Here is a 7925-nt window from a genome sequence, read left to right on the forward strand (position 1 = left end):
AGGTTTTCTACAGGCGAGTAGTGAACTGAGCAACTCTTGTCTCACCCCATGAGTGAGAGCTGAAGGAAGTGGGGACTACTTCTTCCAGAGGGACCCTGCGGTGACTCAGAACACTCTTACCAGGCAGAAAAATTGAACTAATATTTCCCCTGCCTTTCTGAACTTCCAGTCCTCCCTTCCCCCCTCACTTGATAAACCAGAACCCCCTAATCCCTGCTGAGACTGAGGGAGGAGGCTCATGAGCAGCATCCCCCCTCCAAGTATGCTGGACCAAGTGGCTCATCCCCCGCCCACCCAGAATCAGCTGGAGCCCTGCCCCCACGCCCTCCTTGTCTTCGTCTTGTGCTGCACATCAGGAACCCTGCCCCTGGCACTCTTCCTGCTTCCACACTGTGCACCACCCAACCAGAATCTGCTGGAGCCAGAACTGTGCCTTGCTCCAGGCACCCTCCCTGCCTCTGCACAGTGCCCGTTCTGCCTATGCGCCAGACCCCCGCCTGATCTGTGGGCTGCAGCCGAGTGGCACTCTCCTTGGTGAAGTCACCTGGCACCAGACACTGCCAGAGTTGCGTGAAGCATCCCCCGCCCTGCTGCTGGATCTCTCTGCATGATGCTCCTGGAGCTGCTTGCCTACAGCCAGAATTGCCTGGCTTTTGCAGTGGCAGAGAGGCTGTGCAGAGTCACTTCCCACAAAGATCCAGCAAAAATAGAGTGATCCTGCCAGGGTCTAATCTTGGAGAGGCACCTCCCCACCTCTGTGCACTGCCAGAGGAAACTAGAACTCACTCTATAGGGATACCCGTGCTGCAGAGAGGCAGGGGCAAAGCCGCAGTGGCTGACGGAGAAAAGCATTTGTTGTCCTGGTACCCCTGGGATTAGACCGAGCCAAAGTGAAACACTCTCCAGTGGCTATTGAACACCCAAGGCAGGCAGGCCTCCGGTCCCCCAGCTGGCTGGCAGCAGAGGGCAGTGGACGGGCCGTGGGGGCATTGACCTTCCTTTGACTCTGACAGGCGCTAAGCCCTGTCACTTCTGCTTATTGGAGGGAAGAGGACTGCAGCCCTGCGGGGTCACCAGTGACTGGGAGTGAAAAAGGAGCAAAGTGGAGAAAGAGACTCAGGCCCCTGGTCCAACTGTGCTAGTGGGTGGGCCTTTCTGACTCCATAGAGCACTGGAGTGAGCCAAATCTGAGCAGCCAACAGACCTCTGCCATCTAGCTGCTGGAGACTTTTCAAACTCTCCCACTTGAGAGTTTGTACTAACTGGGTCAATTGATTCAGAGTCCCTAGCCTGGGACAATCACCCAAAGACCCTCTCGGGTGGTACCCTGTTTGTGCAGTAACAGGAAGGGTTGATTTTCCCCTTCCAGTTGCTGTCCATGAGGGGTGGGGTGGCTTAATTGCTTGTATTTCTCCACAGCTAAGATTTCACCAGAGTCACTGATCCATGAGGATCAAGACAAGAACCAGCTGAATACAAGATAGAGCCACCTAACCCCACCATACCAAGCAGGTTTCCTCACCCTCAGACTGTAACACTGTACAGGTCCTTTGCAAAGCTAAAGGGGAAAAAGCTGCAGTCCCAGATCCTTAACAAAGGGCAGGTTAACCATAACTCCAGGAAACCTCAATCCAATTTCACCTTTCCTTACCACCTAGCCTACAGTGAAAAACTATCATGAGGCGGAATCAGCGGAAAAACTCTGGCAACATGAATAATGAGAGAAGATCAACTCCCCCAAGAAACAATAAAGGAGACACAGCAAAAGATCCCATTCACAAATAAATGGCTGAAATTTCAGAAATTGAGTTCAAGAGTTTGGATAGCAAATAATATCAACAGAATGGAGGAAATGATGGAATTAGAATTCAAAACAGAAATTCAAAATATATCTCAAGAATTGAATGAATTTAAAGAAAAGAATGACCAAAGATTTTTGACATATTGAAAGCAAGAATTTGCAGCCCTCAAAGATCTAAAAAATGCAGTAGAATCCCTCGGTAACAGAATGGATCAGGCAGAAGAAAGGATCTCTGACATTAAAGACAAAGATTTGGAACACTCCCAAACACGCAAAGAGGAAAAAAAGTGGAGAACAAAAATGGATCATTCTGTCAGAGAACTCTGGGATAATTTGAAGAGATCTAATATTTGCCATTTAGGAGTACCTGAAAGTGATGAGGTTGCTGTGAAGGATACAGATGTTTTGCTTCATGAAATAATTAAACAGAACTTATCAGACAAGCCAAGAGATACTGAAATTCAGATAGAAGAAAGTTTTAGAACACCAGCACGACTCAACCCCAATAAAAATTCTCCTAGACACACTATAATTAACGTTGCTAAAGTTAATATGAAGGAGAAAATTCTGAAAGCTGTAAGACGTAAGAAAACATTACATACAAATTGAAGAACATTAGAATGACTGCAGATCTCTCTGCTGAAACTTTTCAAGACAGAAGAGGGTGGTCATCAACCTTTAATCTCTTAAAAAAAAAACTTTCAACCCAGGATCCTGTATCCAGCTAAAATGAGTTTCATCTACGATGGAGAAATTAAATACTTTAATGACATTCACATGTTGAATAAATTTGCCATAAGTAAACCAGCTCTTCAGGATATTCTCAGAACTATCCTCCATAATGAACAACAAAATCCTCCACCACCAAAGTAAACTCACTAAGAAATGTTTGATCAAATTCCAATTTCCATTGTGGTGAAAGGATTAAAAATGTCCACTGGTTCCATATGGAACCAGCACATTGTACCTCATGATTGCATTATTGTACACAGCTATAATTTAATTAAAAAAATGAATAAAAATGTCCACTGGACTTTTGAAAAATTTGATACCCAAAAATCTATCTGGCTTTTCATTACTCTCAATTAATGTGAATGGCTTAAATTGCCCTCCAAAGAGACACAGGTTGGCTGACTGGATAGAAAAACTCAGGCCTGACATCTGCTGCATTCAAGAATCTCACTTACCTTAAAAGATAAACATAGACTCAGGGTGAATGGATGGTCATCTATAATTCAGGCAAATGGAAATCAGATAAAAGTAGGTGTTGCAATTGTATTCGCAGATACAATAGGCTTTAAACCAATCAAAGCAAGAAAAGATAATGATGGTCACTTCTTATTTGTTAAGGGCAACACTCAACATGATGAGATTTCAATTATCAACATTTATGCATACAACCAGAATGCACCTCAATTTATAAGAGAAATTCTACCGGACATGAGCAACTCGATTTCCCCCAGCACCATAATTGTTAGAGACTATAGCACTCCTCTGGCAGTGTTGGATAGAGCCTCAAAAAAGAAGCTAAAGAAAGAAATTTTAGAACTAAACTTAACCACTCAACATTTACATCTAATAGACATCTACAGAACATTTCATCCTAATAAAACTGAATACATATTCTTCTCATCAGCCCATGGGTCTTCCTCTAAAATTGATCACCCCTTAGGTCACAAGTCAAACCTAAGCAAATTTTAAAAATAGAATTCATTCCTTGTATTTTCTTGGACCATCACGGAATAAAAGTTGAACTCAGTAACAACAGGAATCTCCACATGCATACAAAGACATGGAAACTAAATAACCTCAAGCTGAATGATAGCTGGGTCATAGACGCGATTAAGAAGGAAATTACCAAATTTTTGGAACAAAACAATAATGAAGAAAGCAACTATCAGAACCTGTGGGATACCACAAAGGCAGTCCTAAGGGGAAAATTTATAGTGCTACAAGTCTTCCTCAAGAGAATGGAAAGAGAGGAAGTCAATAACTTAATGAGACATCTCAAGCAACTGGAAAAGGAGGAAATTTCCAACCTTAAACCCAGCAGTAGGAAAAAAAAATAACAGAAATTATAGCAGAACTAAATGAAATTGAAAACAAAAGAATCATACAACAGATCAATCAATCACAGAGTTGTTTTTTTGAACAGGTCAATAAAATAGATAAACCTTTGGCTAACCTAACCAGAAGTAGAAGTGTAGAATCCCCTATTTATTAATCAGAAATGATAAAGGCCAAATAAAAACAGACTCCTCAGAAATACAACAAATCCTTAATGAATACTACATAAAACTCTACTCTCAGAAGTATGAAAATCTGAAGGAAATAGATCAACACTTGGAAACATGCCACGCTCCTAGACTTAGCCAGAAAGAAGTGGAAATGTTGAACAAGCCTATAACAAGCTCTGAAATAGCATCAACTATAAAAAATATCCCCAAAAAGAAAAGCTCAAGACCAGATGGCTTCACATCAGAATTCTAGCAAACCTTTAAAGAGGAACTGGTATCTATATTACTTAATCTTTTCCAAAACATAGAAAAAGAAGGAATATTTCCCAACACATTCTATGAAGCAAATATCACCCTGATACTCAAACAGGAAAAGACCCAACAATAAAAGAAAATTATACACCAATATCTCTAATGAATATTGATGTAAAAATATTCAATAAGATCGTAGCAAACAGAATCCAACAACACATCAAACAAATTATACACCACGACTCACAAAGGTGAGTTTTATTCCAGGTTCCCAAGGATGGTTCAATATACATAAATCCATAAATATAATACATCACATAAACAAATTAAAAAGCAAAGACCATATGATTCTCTCAATTGATGCAGAAAAAGCTTTCAACAATATCCAGCATCCTCTCTTGATCAGAACGCTTAAGAAAATAGGTATAGAAGGAACATTTCTTAAACTGATAGAGGCCATCTGCAGAAAACCCACAGCCAATATCTTAGTGAATCGAGTAAAATTGAAATCATTCCACTCAGATCAGGAACCAGGCAAGGATGCCCACTGTCTCCATTGCTTTTTAACATTATAGTGGAAGTCTTAGCCACTGCAGTCAGTCAAGAGAAGACAATCAAAGGGATCCGAATAGGACCAGAGGAGATCAAACTGTCACTCTTCGCAGACGATATGATTATATATCTGGAAAATCCAAGGGCATCAAATACAAAACTCATAGAAGTGATCAAGGAATACAGTAAGGTCTCAGGATACAAAATTAACACCCATAAATCTGTAGCCTTTATATATACCAATAATAGTCAAGGAGAAAAAAAAATCAGGAACTGCATTCCCTTTACAATAGTCCCAAAGAAGATGAAATATCTGGGAGCGTATCAAACTAAGGACGTGAAATATCTCTATAAAGAGAACTATGTAACTCTGTGAAAAGAAATAGCTGAAGATGTTAACAAATGTAAAAATATACCATGTTCATGGCTGGGAAGAATCAACATTGTTAAAATGTCTATACTACATAAAGCAATCTACAATTTAACACGATCCCTATTAAAGCACCTCGGTCATATTTTAAAGAGTGGAAAAATTAGCACTTTGTTTTATATGGAAACAGAAAAAAACTTAGATAGCCAAGACATTACTCAGAAATAAAAACAAATTAGGAGGAATCATGCTTCCAGACTTCAGACTATACTATAAATTGATAGTGATCAAAACAGCATGGAACTGGCACAAAAATACAGAGCTAGATGTCTGGAACAGAATTGAAGACAGAGGTGAACCCAGACACTTATCATCATTTGGTTTTTGATAAGCCTATTAAAAATATAAATTTGGGGAAAGATTCCTTATTTGATAAATGATGCAGGGTGAAGCGGCTGGCAACCTGTAAAAGACTGAAACTGGACCCACACCTTTCTCCTCTAACAAAAATTGAGTCTTACTGGTTAAAAGACTTAAGCTTAAGACATTAATTAAACTATTAATAGTCTTAGAGAAAGTGCAAGGGAAAATGCTGGAAAAAATTGGCCTGGAAGAATACTTCATGAGGAAGACACTCTGTGCAATTGAAGCAACATCAAAAATACATTACTAGGATCTGATCAAATTAAAAAGCTTCTGCCCTGGAGGCGGAGCAAGATGGCAGCCGAGTAACAGCTTCCTTGCATCTGGGCACCGTGAGTCGGGGGAGATAGGACTCCAGGCATCTCTGGCTGGTGGGAACTGCCTATCATCACTCCTATGAGGCTACAGGGAGTCAGTGAGAGACTTCTGGACCCCAAGAGGAGGACTAAAACAGTGGAAACCCGGCAAGTGGTCGCGTGTGTTCAATCCGTCTAAACCCTCCCACAATTGTAAGTTAAGTAGCAGAGAGACTGCAAACCAGAAAGGCCTTACCTGTGAACTGTTTTGATGTCCTTGGACTTGGCACTGAGTTGAACTGCCTTGGGGAAGGCCTGAGCGGGAGTGCGGAGAACTTTGGCCGTTGTCTAGGGCCCCAGTCTGAGCCGCTGAGCCAGACGGAGCTAATAGTGTTTGGCTGTGGGTCACACGGATCCATTGTCAGTGATCTGCCCCGGCAAGCTCCGCCCTCAGGGTCGCAGAGCTAGAAACGGGTGGGAGCTGGTAACCCAGCAACCAAGTAGCCTAAGGGTGGGGTCTGAGCCGCCTTGCAGCCCTAACCCTCAGGGGCAGAGTGAGACCGGTTTTGGCACCCTGGGTAAGTGGATAGCCACTTCAGCAGTGATTCCAGCAAGAAAGCTGGGAAAGCTTCTGCTCAGCAAGTTTACAAGTTCAAAGTGCCTTTTAAGTGGGCTGAAGAGAGATTTAGGGTGTCTACCTGCTAGGGTTTGAGAAATCAGCTGCCTCCAGTCGTATCAGAACTGTGACTAACATCTCATACCCCATAAGACCACGTGTTGCCCAGACAATATTCAATAACATATACAAACTGCTTTGTTTTTGGTTGTGTATTTTTTTCTTTTTTTTTTTTGTTTGTTTGTTTATTTTGACGTTGCTGATGTTCTTTTGTTTTTTAATTTCAATCTCTTCCATACAGATCCCTTTTTCTTTCTCAATTTTTCTAGTTTAATTATAATTTCCCATTGCTGCCTTTTTTAATAACTCCACCTTCATTTTTGCTAGTGTTTCTACCGCTATCATTTGGTTTTTCACCCCATTGTATCCCCGTAAAGTTTTCTGTTTGCTTGTTTTGGTTTGATTTATAGCATTTTTGTCTTTCCTCTCTACTTGGTGGAGGTGGGGTACTGTGTCTGATCAGGTTAGCAAAGAGCTGCTGACCTCAAGGGAACCACCCAACTGGGGCACCCCCAAAAGGTGGGGTTTTTTAAGGTTGTATCAAAGAACCCTACTGTACACCTATATTGCCCTGTCTCCCTCTTTCTGCGCCTTTCTTCTTTTTGTCAATATTCCTTATCCCCGCCCCCTCTCCTTTCTCTATCTTTCTTTTTTTTCTTGTCACTCGGTACTCCTTTCTTTCATCCCTTTTTTGCTCTTCAACCTTCTCACCCTTCTGGTCCTGTAACCCTTAGTCCACAGGCATGAGAACTTAAAGAGCAAGAGGAAGTGAAAGGAAAATTAGGGCAAGGAAACAGATAAAAGAAATCACTCATGAGGAAGAATCAGCAGAAAACTCCAGGCAACATGAAGAACCAGTCCAGAACAACCCCGCCAAGGGACCATGAGGTAGCTACTGCAGAGGATTCCACCTATACAGAAATGTTAGGAATGACAGAAAGGGAATTTAGAATACACATGTTGAAAACAATGAAAGAAATGATGGAAACAATGAAGGAAACTGCTAATAAAGTGGAAAATAACCAAAAGGAAATCCAAAAACAGAACCAAATCAGAGATGAACGATATGAAGAATATAAAAAGGATATAGCAGAGCTGAAGGAAATTAAACAGTCAATCAGGGAACTTATTGATGCAATGGAAAGTATCAGCAACAGGTTAGACCATGCAGAAGAAAGAATTTCAGAGGTAGAAGACAAAGTTTTTGAGATAACTCAGATAGTAAAAGAGGCAGAAAAGAAGAGAGAGAAAGCAGAATGTTCACTGTCAGAATTATGGGACTTTATGAAGCGTTCCAACATACGAGTTATAGGAATTC

The sequence above is a fragment of the Nycticebus coucang genome, chromosome Y (assembly GCF_027406575.1).
Source record: "Nycticebus coucang isolate mNycCou1 chromosome Y, mNycCou1.pri, whole genome shotgun sequence".
Classification (NCBI taxonomy): Eukaryota; Metazoa; Chordata; class Mammalia; order Primates; family Lorisidae; genus Nycticebus; species Nycticebus coucang.